The sequence below is a fragment of the Xenopus laevis genome, chromosome 6L (assembly GCF_017654675.1).
Source record: "Xenopus laevis strain J_2021 chromosome 6L, Xenopus_laevis_v10.1, whole genome shotgun sequence".
In the NCBI taxonomy this organism is placed as follows: Eukaryota; Metazoa; Chordata; class Amphibia; order Anura; family Pipidae; genus Xenopus; species Xenopus laevis.
In genome coordinates, this window is record NC_054381.1 from 98,781,439 (window position 1) to 98,803,330 (window position 21,892).

Below are 21,892 nucleotides of genomic sequence, written 5' to 3' on the forward strand. Positions count from 1 at the left end.
TGCCCATGTCCGCCTATGTCATGCCGCTTTGCATATTATCGCTGCTATTTGTCTCCCCGTCTGTTTGGTACAGGCGTTTTTGTATACTTCATTATGTCTATGCTATTTTTCAATTATCGCTCCAAAAAGGGTCTCTGTGGTTTTCAGGCTACTGGACTTTTAAATAGCATTGTGTGCATGGTACTAGGCCATTTGCTGTACTTTCTATGTACAGACAAAACGAGCGACTAGTCGCCGCTACTCGCTGTGTGAATCAACCCTAAAATGTGTGTTAAAGAAAAGCCATTGGTATACACCAAGCATTGTAATTTTAACTGCACGGTACACTAGGTACAATCATATTTCTAAAGCTGTGTAATTACTTTATGTAAATGTGTTGCCAAGTGTAACTTACTGGCATAAACCAAAAATTAGCTTTAGGAAACGCTTGTAAAATGCGTTGAGTGCTGGTGCTTTTTACCCTGCAATTTATATCACTTCTAATGCCAGAACTGCTATGTCTCCTGAATATTTCCAATTGAGCTTGATGGCTTACATCAGGTCTAGAGTGTTGTAAAATAACACCATCATGTTAGAACATAGTCTGGTTTTAAGTAAAATACACACCATTAGAAATACTTCAATTGCCTTTATAAATATGCTATTTCTTTTGCCCTCGCCTTTATACGTTTTTTTGGCACAAAATATTTTATACACTAAATATACTTATCCTCTAAATGTAGAAAAGTTTGCTCTCACAGATGTATGAAGAGACAAGCCCTGAAGGAAAATGCTGGAATAAATATTAGATTTCTTGGAAAGGCATCAAAATTTCACTGTATCTTTTCTTAGAAAAGAGTAAAGCAAAGGAGGCGAAGACATTTCTAGATGTTCATACACAACTGGGATTTGTCTCAAAGGGGAAATGTATATATTGATTTGTGAGTTCTGTTGGTTGAAATACTAGAATTTTCATTTATTCATGTCAAATATGCAGTGGGCTCAAAATAACATAATCATTGTGCAGAAGAAAGCACAACTGAAACACATGGGAAAGTCATTCATTATAACCATTACCACGTCAGGTATATCCCCTCCCAGGAATAAATGGATTATCTAAGTATTCTAGGGGGTAATTTAATGCATGGCCTTAAATTTCCTTATTGTCTAGTAATCCATTGCAACCAATCGCCAGGTAGCATTTTACTTTTGTTGCTTGAAAACAAAAAATCTGATTAGTTGCTATGGGTTACTAGACGTGGGCAAAAGTAAGACCATTTATTACATTACCTCATTTAAAGTCCTTCAATTTTTTTTGAGGGAACAAAACACTTTGACACTAGGGCTGATTTACTAGGACAGGTGCTAAATTGCATTAGAGAAGTTGGCCATGGCAACAACAGTGTCGGACTGGCCCACCGGGATACCAGGAAAACTCCCGGTGGGCCCAGGTCTCAGTGGGCCCTCATGCTGCTAAACATTTGGCCTATTTCATGGCCATTCCCTATTTCTATGAGGCCAAAGAGGCTAAATAGATGGAATAATAGAATATAGAATGTATAACTAAAGAGACTAGGAGAATAGAGGTTGAGTGAGGAGAGGAAGAATAATAGTATTAAGAGTGGGCAACTGGTCAAAAATTTTCTTGGTGGGCCCCTGGTCTAAGGTTTTAGGGTGGGCCCCTGGTGTCCCAGTCCGACACTGGGCAACAATAACATCTTTGCTTATTGACTGTGCTTGCTATGGACAACTTGAGGTCAAAAACTGCATATGGACCTGCACATGGCTACCAAATACATGCGGCCAATAAAATACAATGCTCTGTGCAGGAGAATCTGTAAAGTAGACTAATTCTTTAAATACTGGCTTATCCTATATGCCTAGCGTTTACATTCTCCTGTATTGGGCATTCAAGTTATCTTTTCATATCACTTTTAATTATCCTTAAAGCAAAATGTTATACTCACATTTAATTATTCTTACAGAATAACACCTTTTATCTCTATTTTGCTGGAACAAAATTTTATCTCTATTTTGCCGGGACAAAATTTTAAATGCATAAGAAAAGATGGGTTGGTTTCTCTTCTTTTTATAATATAAAGACCAGTTAGCCTAAGAGAAGCCTTTCTTATTGAACAAGCAGTTTCCCATTTTCTACAACAATGCTGTCTAATTACTGCTTACTCGGGGGAGCAGCAAAAATGGCCAGTGACCAGTGTAGAAAATCCAGCGTTTAGAGGGGACTAACCCTTGCTTTGTCAGGAATGGGATTCTATATGGAGATTCTATACTGAAGCATACCTAGGTAGTGTCATTTCAAAGAATTGGAGAGAACAACAAAGCCAGTAGGCACAGACTGTCATGTATCAGCTGCATAAAGCTAATGTACACAGAAACTGGGCAAAAGTTTCTTTCAAGCTTAGCTGCCCTTTTAATAGTTGGGATGTTTATTTAAAGGGAAGATAAGGGCCATCCTAAGTCAGTGTTATGGTTTATAGATCAGGCAGTCTCTGTGCCTTCCAAAGAAAAGGAAAGCTGATTTAGTAATATCCTGTTTTGCACGCTTGTCATAGTAACCACACAAAAACTCTGCAGCATGGGGCTTGGTGTTTATTCAAAGCTTTACTTGCTTAATCTATATACGTTTTCTCTCATTAATGATGGGAAATTGGAAGACGTTTGTTAAAATGCAGGCATTAATAGAAATCTTTGTGCTAGATTTGCAGGAGACCAATGAAGTGATAATTGAAATGGGAACTTTTTTAGCTCCTTGTTTATAAAGTTATAAGTTATAGCCACATACATAAAGTATGAATATGAAGAATTTCATAAACTTTTGTACTATAGAGCACCAATGTCTAACCTTCTTTTAGTTCTTTAGTGTGACGCTGTCTGGAAAACGAACATTGTAAAAGCACGGGATGGGCTTCACAAGGCCACAAAATAGCCAGTTGTATACAGAGGCATTGAATTTATGTAACAGCTTGGAATTTATTGTGCATTTTCCACTGATAACAATGTATCATGAATGTATTTATATAGCGCCAGTAAGTTTACTTTGTAAGCATGTAACCCTCCCTCTTAATGCTATTTAAATTTGTTATTTTAAACAAAGACAGAAAGAATGGCAAACAACCGAAACACTGCTAGAAAGTACAGAAGGAAAAGAAAAAGCATTTAAGATGTGGGAAGAATAGAGAGAATTTGCAACTGTTTTGCAGGTACAAAATGGATCCAATTGATCTTTCCTGAGCCTTGAGGCTCACTGTACAATACCTATAATATACTGTACTTACTGCAGGTATAGGATCCGTTATCCAGAAAGGCTGTCTCCCATAGGGGCAAATTTACTAAAGGGCGAAGTGAGTAACGCTGGAGAAAATTCACCAGTGTGACGTCATTTCGGAACTTCGCCGATTTACTAACGGGGCGATGGTGTAAATTTGCTAGCGCTACTTCACACTCTAACGCCAGGTGAATTTTCACTCTGGCAAAGGGACGTAACTACACAAATTCACTAAGATGCGGATTTTACTGAACATTAGCTCTTGCGCCAGACTTGCCTTCACCACCTCAGACCAGGCGAAGTGCAATAGAGTAGATAGGACTTCCTCAAAAAAAAGTTGAAAATTTTTCCAGGTCCCAAAAAACATGGCGTCTTTTACTTTTTACAGGGTGATAGGCTGCAAAAGATCATAAAATTTTTTTTGGGTTCCCTCCTTCCCCCCTACATTTCCTAACATATGGCACCTAAACTATACAGTGGGCACATGTGTAGGGCAATATAACACCTCTATTTTATTTTATTAAGGTTTCCCGGGCTTGTGTAGTGTAATGTATTTACTGCTACATATACGTCCATTGTACTTTAACTTCATGCCATATGCTAATTAGGCATCGCTAGTGTAACTTTGAACTGCTTATCGTATTATTGATAGCCCAACTTCGCAAGCGTTCGGAACCCTGGACGCAACTTCGGATTTTCGGACAGGTTAAAAGATTTCTGTCGGCTGCCGATAATATCTCTGCATGTATTGCCGATCGCATGTATTTCAGGGGGAGACTGTCACTAGCTTTGGTCGGACATAACTTTCGTACGATTGCTGTCAGGGGCAGAACATCGGCTGATCTGTTGATCTGAATGGTTAGTGGCAGATCGGGAGATGGGAAAGTCCGATGGTACGATGATTCTTACGGTCGGATCTTTGCGTCTATGGCCAGCTTTAGTCTCCTGCTTTACTACCACTCACTATGAAATGTAGTTGAGACCTTTAATAGCAGCTTCTCCTTTAAATCACATTAACAATTAGACTTCAAAAGGACTCATGTTTCTTAGGGAGGGTTAATCTTGTGAATGTGAAAGTCATGTTATTTGTCTCTGTGGAATAACTTTAGCTATAGGAGGCTTTAGACTATGCTGTATTGATGTGAGTGCTGTCAGTACATTTGTGTTTCATCTAATGTAAAAAAAAAAAGTATTTTATGCTACTTAAAGTGCATTCTTTTCCAATGAAAAGAAGAGTATCTAGCAAAACAGCAAATAATAACTGGCTGGTTTGTTCTGCAAGGATAAACCAGAGACACTTATGTGAAAAATGCCCTCCAATGTTTTGTGTTCCTGAAGCATCGTAACCCAACTGTGAATTACAAAGGGATGCTCCTATTCTGTGTAAAGACCTCCTTATTGATTGGTGATATAACTGGCCTGTTCTATGGGATGATGTAATGCTCATCAAGTTACTTAAGAAAGTGACCTTGAGGGAGATCAGATGACTGAGCATCAGAGGTAGATGAGAACTTACCAGGTAACCTTATTTCTTGCTAAATTGGCTGTATTATTGCTGACATGTTGCAAAAACACATTACAGCAATCATTCCTAACCCAGTAGCTACATAAATGCATTGACTTTACTGTAAATCATTGCATGCAGAATAGGAAAAGACAAAGAAGACAGGAGTTGATTTACAGCACATGTACAAGAAAATGCTAAGAAAGATTTCTTTTCTAACACTTTGGGGCCGATTCATCAAGCTCGAGTGAAGGATTCGAAGTAAAAAAACTTCGAATTTCGAAGTGTTTTTTGGGCTACTTCGACCATCGAATGGACTAGTTCGACCTTCGACTACGACTTCGAATGGAAGGATTCGAACTAAAAATCGTTCGACTATTCGACCATTCGATAGTCGAAGTACTGTCTCTTTAAAAAAAACTTCGACCCCCTACTTCGGCAGCTAAAAGCTACCGAAGTCAATGTTAGCCTATGGGGAAGGTCCCCCATAGGCTTGCCTAAGTTTTTTTGATCGAAGGATATTCCTTCGATCGTTGGATTAAAATCGTTTGAAACGTTCGATTCGAAGGATTTAATCGTTCGATCGAAGGAATTATCCTTCGATCGTTCGATCGCAGCATTTGCGCTAAATCCTTCGACTTCGATATTCGAAGTTGAAGGATTTTAGTTCCTAGTCGAATATCGAGGGTTAATTAACCCTCGATAATCGACCCATAGTGAATCGGCCCCTTTAAGTTGCCAAATGATAACCGATTTGTAACTTGTAACACGACTGACCCACGAGCTTGCCTAATTTCTAACCTATGAGATTTCTTGATGTCTTGGTAAGTGTTCCGTTGTAAGCAAATCTGAACATATAAACTAGGGGGGTTGAGCACTACCCCTTTGGCTAGTGGTACATGTAGCTCTTATAGCTGGCTAAAAAGTGCCCAAATCTGTTGCAGGAAATGCCTGAAAGCACTGCATTCTATGGTGTTTCCGATTCTTAGGCAACAGTGAAACATTTCATGACTACCACACTTCCTTTTTGCCAATTGCCAACTAAAACACAGACTAGAGAAATTTGCGGGCCGCACTGGGCTGCCAAGCTCCAGCACCATTTAAACGTATGGAAGGTGCCAAATAATGCCTCAGCCAAAAATGCTTGAATCTCTCCTTGTGTGCCATAGACCTTAGACTATGTGAAGAGAAACTGTGTAAAAGTCTGTGGCATAGTCCTAATTTGCATGCTTAGTACCTGTGTTTTTTTAAAGGACACCTATCACAGCCAAAATCAAACACATATTAACAATCTGACCAGTACAAGCTAAACACGTTTAATCAAACTACATATATAGTTTTTTGAAATAACTGCAGGTTTTAAAAAAATCACTTACTTTGTCAAATGGGTTCTTTCACTGAGGGAGGCCATACTGTGACCATAACAGAGACTCTAATATGCAAATTTCAGAAGCATGCTCAGATTGTAACACTGCTTTGAGTATTCTACCCAGAATGCCTTGTTTAAGTAAACTCCTCCACTAGAAGTATCAGGAGATTTCCCTATCTGGTCCCCTGCTGGTAATGTTATTATGCAAATGAAGGGCACACACTAACTTCCAGCAGGTGGCAGCACTACTGAACAGCAGCTAACACACAGGTTTGGCTGATTTGAAAATAGCTTAGAAGGGTTGATAAGCAAACAAGGAATTTCAACTGAGCATGTGCGAGATTTCAGAGCTACAGTTGGCTGGGAAGATATAGGTAGGAGGAGCCAGTGAAATCCAAGATGGCTTCCTCAGCTAGAACTGCAGGGGAGATAGGGGAGATCTTGCAGAAGGAATAGTGAGCTGATCATTTACATTATACAAACAATTCTAACTGTTTTAAAAATCGGATTTCTTGAACTTTCACATAGTGTATTTACTTAGTAAATGATTTTGGTCATGATTGGTGCCCTTTAAGATGAGAGATCTTTCCATCATTTGGATCACTCAAAATCATTTAAACTTTAAATAAACCCAATAGGATTGTTTTGCCACCAATATGGATCCATGCATCTTAGTTACTATCAAGTACAAGGTACTGTTTTATTATCACATAAGAAAACAAATCCATTTTTTAAAAATCTGAATTATTTGCTTAAAATGGACTCTATGGGGGGAATGTAATTAAAGTCGCAAAAAGAAAAACAATTTGCTCCAATAAGAATAAAAATCCACATCTCGCAATGTAATATTGTTCCTTAAACTGTTATTGCATTGCAAATTATAATTTGCGCACTCTTAAGAAGTGCTTGAAGGTGTCGTAATCGTTTGGAGCAAACATAACGACTTTTTCAGTAAGAAGTTTTATTACATTTACTGCGCATTGGCGCAAACTATAAAATTTGCAAAAGGTCTTCCACTGTCGGAAGTGGTCACTAAACATTTTCTGGGTTCGAAAAAGCTATATTAAATTTGCGCAGAGCAAAATTTGTACGCGCAAAGGCATAACTTTTCGCATTGCGAATAGTTTTTCCTTTAATGACTTTTATTACATTCCCCTGTTAGTGAAATGGTCTTTCTGTAATTCAGAACTTTTGGGATATCTGGTTTCAGGATAATGGATCTTTGTGTAATTAGGATATTCACACCTTACGTCTACTAGAAAATCATGTAAACATTCAATAAACCCAATAGGCTGGTTTTGCTTCCAATAAGAGGTAGGTGAAGGTCAAAGAAATATTTTTTTACTGGTCATGTGTCAAACAGAGATGTATAAAATTTAAAATGTTTTTACGAAAGAGTGTCCACAACAGTGGCATAAATATAGAGAAGGCAGACCCCCTATAGGCCTGGGAAAAGGGGGGCCCATATGGCAGCGTCTGCTTTCTCTATTGCAGCTCTCTTGTCTGGAAACTTACGGGCCCTTGCAGCAAGTAGATGTGTGCACGCAATTGGCTTGCTCGCGACAACGCGTCCATGTGCATGGGCCCGGAAAAGTTGCTGCATGCTCCCTCTGAAGTGTTTTCGTACGGAGCCCGATGCCAGCTTGGTATGATGCTGGACTACAATAAACATATATATCACGGTGTTGCTGTAAATATCATGCCATATACTTATGCAGAATTTTTTCTAAGGCCTTCCCAAGATATGTTGGAACATCTACTGAAGAAATCTGTACTTTATTGGCATCACATCTATATTGGCTCTTACTTAGATAAAATAAATACATAATTCATAGTTGATTACACTTAAGCATGGACCTGTTTAGATATTTTCCAAAAAATAATTTAAAGGGGATCTGAGTTTACTTTTAACTACTTGCATTGAACTGCTGAGCTATTGCATTGATAACATCTAATACTGGCACTATAATTTTGTAATTGGGAACTGAAATGTTTCTCCCCTCCAGTACAATATTAGTTGCACCCACAGAGGCAGATTGCTTCCATTACCCTGATATTTGGCAATTGTCATATCCATGAAAGGGGTCAGAATAGTAGATAAAAGTCTAAAGTGGAACTGTAGGCGATAAAGAGTAGTGCATTAATAAAATGCTTATTGCATATTCAATGTCATTTTACATACTGATTTAATATTTCATACCTGTGCTGAGATTCTATATCTTTATTGTCCTCCCAGGGGAAGCTGCAATGAGTCATTGTAATACTATATGGAAAAGTATATATAAGGCTACATTATGTATTTTATGGATTCATAGGAAATAACATTACATATTCTAATAATAGAAGCACGTGTTGAAAGGTGGAACATTTATTATAGTAATGTATTATTTTTTTTTTAGTTTAATGAAGAAGCTGGACCTTCCTCTATTTGAAACGCGGACACAGATCGATCAAACAGGTAAAACCTTGAAAATGTTCCATGTTTTTCTATTTAGAGTAAATGTATGTGATGGACAACCCAATAAAGTCTAGATGTTATTTAGCTAAAAATGTTGGGTGATCTTGTGAGTGGTCACCCACAACCCTCATTTCCAATCTCAAAGCCATAACATAATGAAGAACTTGAGCTGGTTTTCTAAACTAGGGTGTAGTACATAATACTGTAAGTATAACAGTAACTTAACATGAATAAACCAGAGTTATCATTATCATATATCTCTCCCCAGGGAAAGAAATATCCTCTACTGATTAAAAATGTATTCTTTAGAAACCATGCAGTGCTTTGTAGTTCCTTAAACTGGTGTCAATTGTTTCTGTAACCTGGCAACAAAACTTTATAATACTAATCAGCAATATTTTTTGTAGCATGTCAGCGGATGTTTGTTACATTAAAGAGATACTGACACCAGAAATTGAACCTTTTTTTTTACATCTACAATAAAATTGACTTTGCATGCTTCTTATCATTTTGCCATAAATTATTTGCCCAATGCTTTAACATTACTTATCTGATTCCCTGTTATCGCCTATGAGGGGGCTGCCATATTTGTGCAGCAGGAGTCTGTTAGCATTAGAAACTTTAACTGACAGACTGAGGATGGGACAGTCAGGTTGGCAAAACCTGTTCAGGTTTAGCAACTTCAATTACTTACAAAAACAAACCTCTCAGCAAAAAACAATCAGCATGACCTTTTAATGTACGTTATATTTTAAAAAGTAGTTTTTTTAGTGTCAGTATCACTTTAACAGGTGTGGCCCCAACTAAGCCTGCAGTAGTGGCTATAGTTTACTGTATGCCAAAAAATGTTCTTTAGCTTTACCCAAAGTTTGGTCTTGCAGTAAATGTTATTTTTGCACAATATTCTAAAATAAACAAGTCATCTTCTTTCTTCTTCTTTTTGACTCCTTTTTATTCTTTCTCCTCTTCTTCACTGCTTCCATTCTAATTCTCCTCCCCCTTCTTCTGCCCTGTGCTCCACTGCTATTCTTCAAATCTTACCCTGGTCTCCAGAGGCAGCTCTTTGCCAGCAATAGTTTCTCTAGTAGTACATCTTTTATGGTCAATAAACGAGGCTTTGTTTTTGCTTAAAATCACAGCATATTCCAGGAAATCAGTTTCAACTTCTGTGAAAGGCCTGGGCTGAACTGTGCAGTTCTTACACATTTTCAGAGTGTAGGAGTTGCTGCTGTATTCTTATCTGCAATCTGATGAACTAGCAGAAAAAAACACAATTACAGATACGGTATATGCAAACCTGTTTGCACAGCTACAAATGTAACGACAAGGGCAATGGACCGTGCCATGGATACTACAGTATACACAAGGCAAAATCTCAGTGCCCCTTTCTACTTCTAGCTAACAAAAAAACTTTAGCTAAACCATATGTTGCTCTTGTATGTAAAAGAATATGTAAACATGCCCATAGCTTGGCAGAACATAAAACTGTTTAATATGTTTATGCTGTTTTAGTGGCTGAGGGGTGCAGAACCAGAAGACTTAAAAAAGTGTCCAGAAAACAGAAAGTGCTGACAAGATCTATGGTGCATTGGCTTCACTGTATTGTGCTATACATTTACACTGGATTATGAGGGGGGTTGTAATAATAATAAATGGACAGATATTTGGAATGTATGTCCATTTGGAATATACATGATACTAATTTTAGCTTAAATTTAATTTGAAGGGCAAGTGGGAAAGCTTCAAATGATGTGATTAAAGCTTCAACATGATGGGATTAAAGAACTCCTTATCAAATGAACTAGAACACTGAGCAGAGAGTGTCCCCCAATCACAATCATATGAAATGGCCTGTGCATTCAAGGCCACCTCAATCCAGAGGATGTCTATAGATCCTGGGGAGATCCTGTTATTTTGAAACTTCAGTAAATACATGTGACATTGCTCTTAAGTAGTTGTTTACAAACTGTTGGGCTTGGATCAGTGGCAAAGGAGGGCTCAACCTGATGGCTAGTTGGACCGAATGAAAATTTCTTCTCTTACATACACTTGAGAAGCTCAGATAGTAGGTCAGTTAGGGTGAGATTTTTGGTGAATATATATTTGCTGTCGAAGATATTTGTGGAACTCTGGCTGAATGACTGATACACCAAGATGTTCCTATATCTTTTCCCATTTCATGAGCAGGGATCAGGGGATTCTATACAAAAGTTTTGACTTTGAAAGTGGAACGACTGCTGTATACGAATACTATCCATAATATCCAATGAAAATCTATAAAACAAGGGGACCACCATCATAGTTTAGTTTGCTTTTTCAAAATACTTTTGTTTTTTTGCTGTAAAAAATATGGAAGTTACTGAGGCAGGATGCAATTGGCACAATGACATGCCAACAGTAAGAGGCATTGCCTAAGTCGTAGGAACATGCTAAAATCCATTTCAGATGCACTAAATTCTGCTGTAATAATTAATAGTTACTCATAATTCAGCAAGTTATTTCAAGTTGCTTGGAAAAACCATAGGAAACGTAATATTGTTTAAAGGGCTCGTAAGAAATTTAAATACTGGTTTTTTTTTTTAAACTAACATCATAGCTTGCAACCTTGTCTAAAAAATATAATGGCATAAGTAGAACTAGGGATGCACCGAATCCAGGATTCGGTTCAGGATTTGGTCAGGATTCGGCCTTTTTCAGCAGGATTCGGATTCGGCCGAATCCATCTGCCTGGCCGAACCGAATCCGAATCCTAATTTGCATATGCAAATTAGGGGCGGGGAGGGAAATTGCGTGACTTTGTTTCACAGAAAACAAAGGAAGTAAAAAATGATTTCCCCTTCCCACCCCTAATTTGCATATACAAATTAGGGTTCAGATTCGGTTCGGTATTCGGCCGAATCTTTCACACAGGATTCGGGGGTTCGGCCGAATCCAAAAAAGTGGATTCGATGCATCCCTATGTAGAACACCTTTGGATGATGCTGAATACTGTCTCTGTTTAGCACTATGCTTTTGGTTCAGCGCGTGTTCTTATTACTTGCTGTGCTAAATTTTTTCATTTCCCAGCACAGGTATGGGATCCTTTATCCAGAAACCAGTTATCCAGAAAGCTCAGAATTATGGGAAGGCTGTCTTCCATAGATTTTTATGCAAATAATGTAATAATAAGTTAATGTAATAACAAAACAGTATCTTGTACTTGATCCAAATTGATATATATTTATTCAGTATTGGAGGCAAAACAAGCCTATTGGGTTTATTTAATGCTTAAGTTATTTTTTAGTAGATGTAACCCCCCTTTTTCCGATCATTCTGGATAACAGATTCCATACCTGTACTGCATTCGCATTTCTCAGGCATAGCTTATCCTTATTGGTGGCAAAACCAGCCTATTGGGTTTATTTAATGTTTAAAATATTTACTTAGCGAAATTATAGAAAGGTCTGTTATCCTTAGGTCTAAGGTCTAGGACCTGAGCATTCTAGATAACAGGTCCCCTACCTATATATCTTTTCATTGGGCAACCAAGAACTCAAAGAGTTTCAGCATCAGAGAATCAACAGCACAGATAGGTAAGATACAAGATTTCAGGGGTCTCACCCCTGACTTCTCAGAAGGGTCAAACACATTTCACTATGATGACAGAGCAACAGTATACCAATTCTACAGGCAACCTTGGACTGTCAGTGGGGGCTAGTGGGGCATTGATAGAAGATACTGTAAGTTACCCTACTGTTGCCAATTGCAATATTCCTTACTATACCTGCTAAAGCAACTCTGGCTACCTAAAATGCTGCTAAGTTGGTTCTATAATATGGGGGTGAAGGGCAGTTGCCCATATTTTAAATACCTGAAATACAACTCTGAAGATAAAATGAATGAGTAATAAATACATTTTTTACATTCTATATACACAATACATATCCTCAACATTCTCTGTAAGTCAGATGTGTGCAACTTTGTTTATCTGTAATACCTGGGCTTTTCTAGATAGGGGACTTTCTATAATTTGGATTTCCATACTTTGTCTGCTAAAAAATCATTAAAACATAGGTATGGGAACTATTATATGGACCTGGGGTTTTCTGGATAAGGGGACTTTCCATTAAATAAACCCAACAGGATTGCTTTGCCTCCAATAAGAATTTATTATACAGGTATGGTACCTGTTATCCAGAATGCTAGGGACCTGGGGCTTTCTGGTTAATAGATCTTTCCATAACTTGGATCTTCATAGCTTAAGTCTAGTAGAAAATCATGAAAAACTTAAATAAACCCAATAGGCTGGTTTTGCTTCCAATATGGATTAATTATATCTTAATTAGGATCAAGTACAAGGTACTGTTTTATTATTACAGAGAAAAAGGAAATCATTTTTAAAAATTTGGAGTATTTGAATAAAATGTAGTCAGTGGGAGAAATGCTTTCTGTAATTCGGTGCTTTCTGGATAACGGGTTTCTGGATCCCATACATGTATCTTAGTTGGGATCAAGTACAAGGTACTGTTTTATTATTACAGAAAAAGGGAGAAATCATTTTTAAAAATGTGAATTATTTTATAAAAATGGAGTCTATGGGAAATGATCTTCCCGTAATTTAGGGCTTCAGGATAAGTTGTTGACGGATAACAGATACCTGTAATAGTGTAGCTTATACTAATGGACAATTTTCTGATATCCATACATTCAGGATTTCAGTGTTTACTGTGATTAACAACTGAGCTGCCGTTCATAAGACACTAGAACCCATGCTTTCACACAAATATGTCTTCTCCCAGATCCATGTTCTATGGTGTTGTTTGCGTATGTACTGTAGCACAAGGCCTACAAGCAGTGTCATCATTCTGGTTCAAGGCTGAGTTCTGGGAAACAGGCTTGTGAGTCAGTATATTATGTTTAATAACCAGAAAAATTCGAGTATACAGTATATAGGAAGAATGCTGTTTCCCCCGAGCACACGGTTCACATGATATAAGCGCTTCGCTTTGCTAATATATCTTTGGCAAGCATTAATCATTAATGCTTTTATTGTTAAGTTATATACAGTATTCTTTAGGATTCTTGAATAGCTGCATAACATACAGAAACGTAAGTAATTACACAGCAAAAGTCCAAAACCAATTGTTGCCTGTCCTGCTGAATTGTGCACCTATTGACACTGGGAAACCCAGGAGCTAAGACCACCCTGAATGTGGATGGAATTCCAGGGTTCCCACAATCGGTTGCCTCAATAGGCGCAGTAGAATTATAATGAGTGTTATAATGCCAAATACTGGGGCAATCAATTAAAATGCACTTCTTTTATTAGTAAACTAAAGCACCATTCTGCCAACAGCATACATTTTCTCTTTAACTTTAAAATATTCTATAGTAATCTCTCTGTATACCATATGCCTTAATGCAGTAAAGGGCTTTGGGCAATGCAGAAGAAGAGTAACTGTGTATGCCATATTTTTGGAATGACAAGGGAAGACAGACAAATGTATAGCAGAGTGTTTCAGGCCCATAGAGAGATATTTCTGAATGTGGGATAATGATGGAAATAAAACAGTTCACCACCAAGAACTTTCCCTCCAAAGCTTTCTATTTTAGAAACCATTCTCTTAAAAGTGTGAACAGATTATAGGAAATCTATCTCTGAAAAAGTGTGAGAGTTAATGTATTCAAGGAACATTCTGTGAAGAATTGATATAAATGTGCTAAAATGTACAAAAAGTGATTATTCTAAGAGAAATCTAGCGGCGGGGGGGGGGTCTTAAATGTGTACTGTGCTATTTATATCTAGACAAAAGCCAGCATCCTGGGTGTTTATGCAGAATCATGGAAGGAGCGGTATTGTTTCATAGTCACTTCTTTTAATTAATAGAATGGGATCTTTTAAGGAACAAACAGCAGCATGAAATGATTCTTATTATTCTTTTCACTGCAATAAATTTGTATATGATCCATGAACAGTGTTACAGTTATATTACAGGCTAAGTGATCTGGCACCTAGCCCCCGCAAAGCTGTCCTTCCATTACCTTATTTGCAGTAGTAACAGCCCCTCTCCCTCCCCGTACATGTAGCTTGGCCAAATCACTTCTCATTCGGGTGTACATATGACTCCTTACCAGGTACAGGATTGGCTGTGTACTTGTATGGCAGCAGAAATGGGCTTGTTAATATAGCACTGGCAGCTCCCCCCTTTAATACCGGCCACATACTGAATCCACATCCTTCATGGCAAGTTAGCACTTAATTTAGATGCATGCTGCATGACTGCACTTACTGTAAATCAGTTCAGTCTGCAGCATGTATCAGACAAAATGAATTGTTAAAAAGCCATACTAGATGTAGATTCAATATGTATTAGGGCTGAACTCCACGGCGCGCCAATGACCGATCCATCGCTATGTGATGACATGCATGCGACGTGTCGGATGTCCAGAAGATAAAGGAAGTGAATGAGAAATTGCATGTAAATACTACATATTTCTGACTGCCGGTTCATCCGAGAGTTGGATACAGTATAAGTAGTTTTTGCCTGGTGATGGATCACTCCTTGGCGCGCCATGGAGTTCAGGTAGCAACCCTACCCTTCCAATAATGGCTTCTCCTAGTTCCAACCCTGCAAAAACAAACCAAGTTCCTCAGTGTGTAAGCTTTGTTACGTGAAGTTCATGTTGAAGGCAGGTGCATTTTTTAATACTGCGCTGATTATGAATAGCTTGGATTCTGACACAATCTGCTCTGAATCTCAGCCAGCCTTTGCCATAGAATAAGTAAACTGTCATCTCAAATAGCGGACATGCTGACTTTCCTGTCAAATATACAAACTATACATGGTATCTCCTACCTGGAATTCTTGGGACCTGTGCTCCTCTGCATAAAAAAGAACCTTACCTTTTATTTGCACTAAGCTAGTAAAATAAATTAAACATAAATACAGTATATTTTGCCATAAACCTGGATTTAGTTAATGCAAAGTGCAAGGTACAGAGAAAAAAAAAAGTCAGTCCCAAATTAAGGATTACCGTATATACTCGTGTATAAGCCGACCCGAGTATAAGCCGAGGTACCTAATTTTGCCTACAAACACTGGGAAAACATATTGACTCGTGTATAAGCCTAGGTTGAAAAATGCAGCAGCTACTGGTAAGTTTTCCTAAATTTGGTCACAACAAAAATCTAATTAATGAAATGGCTCACTACATTCTTTACATACCTCTTACTCTGGTCTTTGAAAAGCAAACAGCTCAGCTGCTTCATTCATTTGTTCTTCCTGCTTCTGTCCTGCTTGCTCAGCCCTTTAACCCCCCCTTCAGAATTGTCACTGCTATCCCACAGCCACAGTCCTAGAGGGTATTAACCCCTCTGCAGGGTATTAACCCCTCTGCCACTACCCTTTATAGTCTCATAAATGACTGCTGTTCTGCAAGGAATTAAGTAAGGCATGACAGCCTCTTGATGAGCAGTTTATATTGACATTTAATGTACGGTACTGGACAGCTAAATTAGCACTGGTTATTTGTGTGCTAGCTGCACTGTTAGCACAGCCAAAACGTGCAGTATAATTGCTCCAAAAGTCTGTGGTGGAGACACAGCCGAGCTGGGGGCAGTTGCCCAAAGAGCCCGAGGGTCCCCGGGGAGTGGGCGTTAGCCTTGCATGCTGCTGCCTAATTAGCTGCACTCGTAGAAAAAAAATCCGGTACCTGCAGGCGGCGGATCAGCCTGTCCCTCCTCTGTGTACGTGGGAGGCTACTGCTGCTGCCGAAACCAGGTCGGATTGTATCGCTGCCGAACTCCATCCAGATATCACTTCCTACACTCACATACCGGTACATGCCAGGACGCGCCGCTCCTCAAGTCAACGTGATCGCGCAAACAGTGCGCATTCATACTTCCGTCGTACAGTCTTAAGTCACGCCTCTGCACGTCTTCCTTTTCATCGACTCCCAGGTGCGTGCGCAGAGAGAAGGCAGCGGGAGAAGGCAGCGGGAGAGGGCTTGTCTGCAGGTACTGACTCGTGTATAAGCCGAGGTAGACTTTTTCAGCACATTTTGAGTGCTGAAAAACTCGGCTTATACACGAGTATATACGGTATTTGTTTAAATCAAACTCATTATGGAAAATGACAGTGTAGTATTTTGGAGCTTACTGGATACTGGTTACATATAATTTAGGTGACATTCTGCAATGTTTCCCAGCATGCCATTGGGTGTTGCGCAATGCATGCAACTGTGCTTCTGGCTGGGTGACTGTTGACCCATTAGATAAATGGAGGATATATGGACTTTCCATGGCCAAATGGTATATTTTTCTAAAATACAAAGTACTGCTGGCACTAAACTTTTGTATTTTATTTCATAAAATACAAAAGAAGAACATGTAAGTTGCAACTTCCTTTCTTGCTTCTTGTATCCACTTTCACTGCGTCCCATAGCAATACCTATATGACCCTTTTACTATACGTGTGCCATAGTGCCCCTAACAGAAAAAATATTGCACATTTCTAGTCTGTGTCAGTGCACGGTGTATGTAATAAAACATCTTAACGAAAAAGTTTACAACTTTTACTTCTCCCATTGGTATTTGTTTTCCTTAAAGGAGAACTAAACCCTTAAAATGAATGTGGCTACAAATACCATATTTTATTATAGTGAACTTATTGCACCAGCCTAAAGTTTCAGCTTGTCAATAGCAGCAATGATCCAGGACTTAAAACTTGTTACAGGGGGTCACCATCTTGGAAAGTGTCTATGACACTCACATGTTCAGTGGGCTCTGAGCAGCTGTTGAGAAGCTAAGCTTAAGGGTCGTAGCAAATTATCCAGTAGAAAATGAGATTTGTCTGTAATATAAGCTGATGCTACAAGACTGATTATTAAATTCTGATGCTAATTGCACTGGTTTCTGTGCTGTCATGTAGGTATTGTCTGTATTTATTACTAATCAGTCTTATATTGTGACATTTCTATTCTATGTGTAGAGTATATTGTGAGTTGGTCCCTAAGCTCAGTAAGTGACATCAGCACAGAGCATGTGCAGTGAATCAGCAGAAAAGAAGATGGGGAGCTACTGGGGCATCTTTGGAGACACAGATCTTTACTGCTAAAGGGCTCTGGTTGCCTTGGGCTGGTACAGAAGCCCAAAACATAATGTACAACAGTTCTACCCACTTCTTTAGTTAACCTTTAGTTCTACAGACAAGAAGCATTGTAATTAGCATGTCCTGTAAACATGTAACTTATGGTGGAGGTGGCACTCTGTGCCCCCTTTTAGTGCTCATAAATGCATCTCATATGGCACAAAAGCCCAGCAGCAAAAATACTTTTCAAATACAAAGGTCATCTTAACTTGAGTTGCAAGCATGCCTTGGCAACCATCAGCTCCATGGCCTACAAACAGCTGAAAATTCTGTTTTGTGGATTGACTAGAGGCCCCCATCAATTACACTGAGATGGGTTCATAAGACGTCAATGGAAAACAAAGAGAGAAGTTTTATTTGGCCATTCACAGAGACTGAGTATATAGAGAGTAACAGACCCATTGGTCTTTGTCCTCTGACAGATAATAGGCAAGCTAGCCTGCATATAGCTGCCGCTGGGGAAAAATATTCTTGATTTTGCCAGGGCAGGGTGAGGGGGCACTTGGCCTAGTCTCAAGAATGCTCTTGATAAAATGCCAATTTTGTATTCGTATATTGTACGATAAGTAATATGTCTAATGGTGCTGCTTACAAATTCCAGATGTTAACTGTTGCAGTGCAAAAACAGCTGTAGGGCCACATATTGGACACCCCTGAATTATGTTGTTGCTTTGTTTTTGTTTTCCTTGTTGGTGGCCCCAGCATACCGTACCCACATTGCCTGTCCCCTCCCCTCTTGCTATGGATTCTGCATTGGATAAATAATGTAATCATGGCAAAAATAGCACATACACACACACACACACGCACCTCCCACTCGCTCTTCCACATTGCAAAAATTACATTTGTAAATACCTACTACTGACGGATGGAATAAAGGAATGTCATTTTAACCTTCACTGCATACTCATTATCATGAGAGTTCCGCTGCTGCAACAATAGATTGCTATGAAGTCATTCTGTTACAGGAGCATAATTATACAGGGTCATTATCTCACTGAAGCTTATTCACCGAGACTCAAGTGCTCAGACAATTTCTTGCCAGCATTAAGGCATCTTTACTTAATTGTGACGGTAAAAGGAGAGAGAATTATTGCAACAATTGAGAGAGCATATGCAGATAATCAAGTTAACGTTAAATCCCATAACTACAACTGGTTTAAACAAATGTCAGATGGTAACATAGTAAGTTAACATAGCAAGTTTGGAAGACACGTCCATCAAATTCAAGCATTGAACTCTATTTTAACCTGACTGATTTCTAGTTGATGGTGCAATTCCTTGTAACAAAGCCCAGTGGCTGATATCTGTGCAGCCTTGCTATACGCTCAAAGCTAGGTAATAATATTGGCAGCTTTTTAATCAGCAGACAATTCATTGCAATTTCGTTTGGTTTTAAGGTGGATCTAAACCCCATTGTATTTAAATGTTTATATTCTGTTTTGGATTTCTGAATTGGAGGCAAGTTTGGAGGCATAAAGACCATGTGTACTGCCATACAGAGCCACCTGCAGTCAGGGGAAAATATGCAGATAAAACTCTTTGAGTCTGCATTAACTACTGTAAAATGTTTTTTTTTATCTTACAGATTCCCATTTTTTTCCCTTCTGGTTTAATTAGTAAAATGGCAATATTAAAAAAAAATCAGCCCAGCCACACTGTATGTATACCCTGTGTATATAGTAAACATATTGGTTCATATCTGTTTTAACACTGCAAATAGTTTTTGTCAACACCAAGATACTTTACAGTAAGCAATATAACACAGTGCTAAGTCCAATGGATTAAAGACCTAGCAGCACCAATAATAATTGTGGATCTCCCACAATTATATGCGGTCACAAGCGGAAAGTTATACTCGGTATCTCAAACACGCTAACTTGTTATATTAAAGTATCCGGTGTAAGTAGTTTTGGCATTGTGTGGTGGCCATTATCTCTAACTGTAACACACTGGTGCTCCTGTGGTCTAACTAAAGCTCTCACCATGTTATTCAAAGGATTCTGGAAGTTGTAGTCCAACAAAACGGCTTACCTTTGTCTGCCATGTATTATGAAGAGTGACACAGTTTCACAAATCTCTTGCACTTACAGATTTAGAATAAACAATCTGAGCCAGGAAAAGCAGCAGTAATATAGCCACAGCAACAGACCTCCATGTGTTTTCAGTATTTATTTAGGGCAAGAAGCGATTATGTTTGCATTGTTTAATTGTGTATTTCCCTGAACACTTGGCTTATCAGAAAATAATATGAATCTTGACTAAAGCATGCCCATCGTGATTAGCTTTTGTCACATATAAGATAACGAAAAGAAATATGCGGTTACTGTTTTATTTTATATGTCATATAGAATTCTGATGAGAAAAGAGTCGATTTCGATCTCCTAATCTAAGGCTTATGTTGCTTGCTGTTTGGGATCATGATGCGCTTAGTTTGTGTCCATTCCCAATCAGCTTTTGACAATAAGATTTCATATGGCTGTCAATTGCACATTAGGTCCTGCATTCAGAAAACTCATTAAAATGCAGTAGGACAAGCCCACAGTTGGAGGCTGCTGCTGCTATGTTAAGCAACTGATTCAGCTATCGCCTTCTTTGTCTGTTTTTTTTTCCAGGCATTGATATATATATATATAGATCTATGTGTGTGTGAATAAAGAGCACGCTGGAAACCATCATACGAGACACCCATGAAAAAGACTGCAGAACCCTCACAGTGAATGTCGTAAGTTAATTGAAACATACTTGTACTGTTGTTTAGAAAATATTTTATTTGGAATTTTAAAAATGGCAAAGAACCTACAAACAGTCACTACTGGTGTGTGAAACCCTACTTGTGTATACTGTATTGATCTTACACAGTATGTTGGTACCCAAAAAATAAGTGCAATCCCCAGCAAACTGCATCAATAAGTTAATCAGTGATTTTTGTTATGTTTTGGATAGCCAAGGATTAGTAGAGTATAACAGTGCTTTATTAGCAGAGTCATGCAGGCATTACACAACAGTAATCCTTCACTTTCACTTTTAAGCTACCAGGAAGTATACACAGTATAAGTATGAGCACACAGTGACATCTACAGGCCATTTGCATAAACACCACATATTCCCCCTATAGTAGGAAAATATTTGGACAACTATAATAAACAGCAACATTAAACAGTATGCATTTTAAAGCAATAATATACATTATTCACATCACATAGTCCTTGGTCCATGCAGGTCATTTTCTGATTATCTCAGTACGCCTTCACTTAGGTTCACTTTCCTCAGGCCTGTTGCAGTTGACATCAGGAATAGGAAAATGTCCTTCATCAAATGGAGTTTCTCCAAAGTCATATCTAACAGGAGCAAGACGACTTGCATTCCATATGCGTCCATCGGACAATTCATAGGTGTATGGTCCTCACTGGCGTCTCACTTTAAGTGGTGTAGTAAATTTAGATTGTCCTTGTTTCAGTATTCCTGGTTTCTTAATTCTGACTAAAGATCCAGGCTGAAAGTGCACTTTTCTTGCACCACGTTTTCTGTCAGTATAACACTTACATTTGGCTTGTTGACGTTTCACAATGTCAGCAGTAGATGATTTTGTTGGCACATAATTTTGTGGAAGTTTGATGTCTCCAACATGTAACTTAGTGCGCATCTGTCTGCCATGTAATAATTCAGCTGGAGATGATTGGGTTGTTGCATGGTGCGTTTCTCTGTAGTTATGTAGTAACTCTGTTGTAAATACTTTCCAAGATTTCCCAGTAAGATTTGCTGTCTGTAGTGCTTCTTTCAGACTTCTGTTGAATCGCTCGATTTCTCCATTTGCTTGTGGGTAATACTCTGAAGATTTCCTATGCACAATATTCCTCTTTCTCAGAAAGGATTCAAACTCATATGAGACAAACTGTGGTCCATTGTCTGATATTAACTCCTTTGGATTACCTTCTCTGCTAAAGACTGTAGACAGAAATGTTATTACTGTAGCTGATGTTATATGAGAAACAAATGCAATTTCAGGCCATTTACTGTAATAGTCTATAAAGGTTATAGCAAATCTACAATCTATAGGAGCATCTGTAAAAGGACTGACAATATCAATAGCAAGTTTTTCCCATGCTGAATCAGGGAATGGTACTGGCTGAAGTGGTGGTGTATGTGTGATAGCTGTTTTGTCATG

The 21,892-nt window shown here is 38.5% G+C and overlaps 1 protein-coding gene across 7 annotated transcripts in view; it reads left to right on the forward strand.

Annotated features, from left to right (window-relative positions):
• atxn1.L (ataxin 1 L homeolog) overlaps positions 1 to 21,892 on the forward strand; it is a 165,618-nt gene that overhangs the window by 110,294 nt on the left and 33,432 nt on the right. For 6 of the 7 annotated variants that reach the window (XM_018267813.2, XM_018267818.2, XM_018267814.2 and 3 more), the window contains 2 exons: positions 8,538 to 8,596; positions 20,340 to 20,449. The gene's annotated coding sequence lies outside the window, so the exon portion shown is untranslated. The remainder of the gene's footprint in view (positions 1 to 8,537; positions 8,597 to 20,339; positions 20,450 to 21,892) is intronic. The other variant, XM_018267817.2, reaches the window with a different exon arrangement.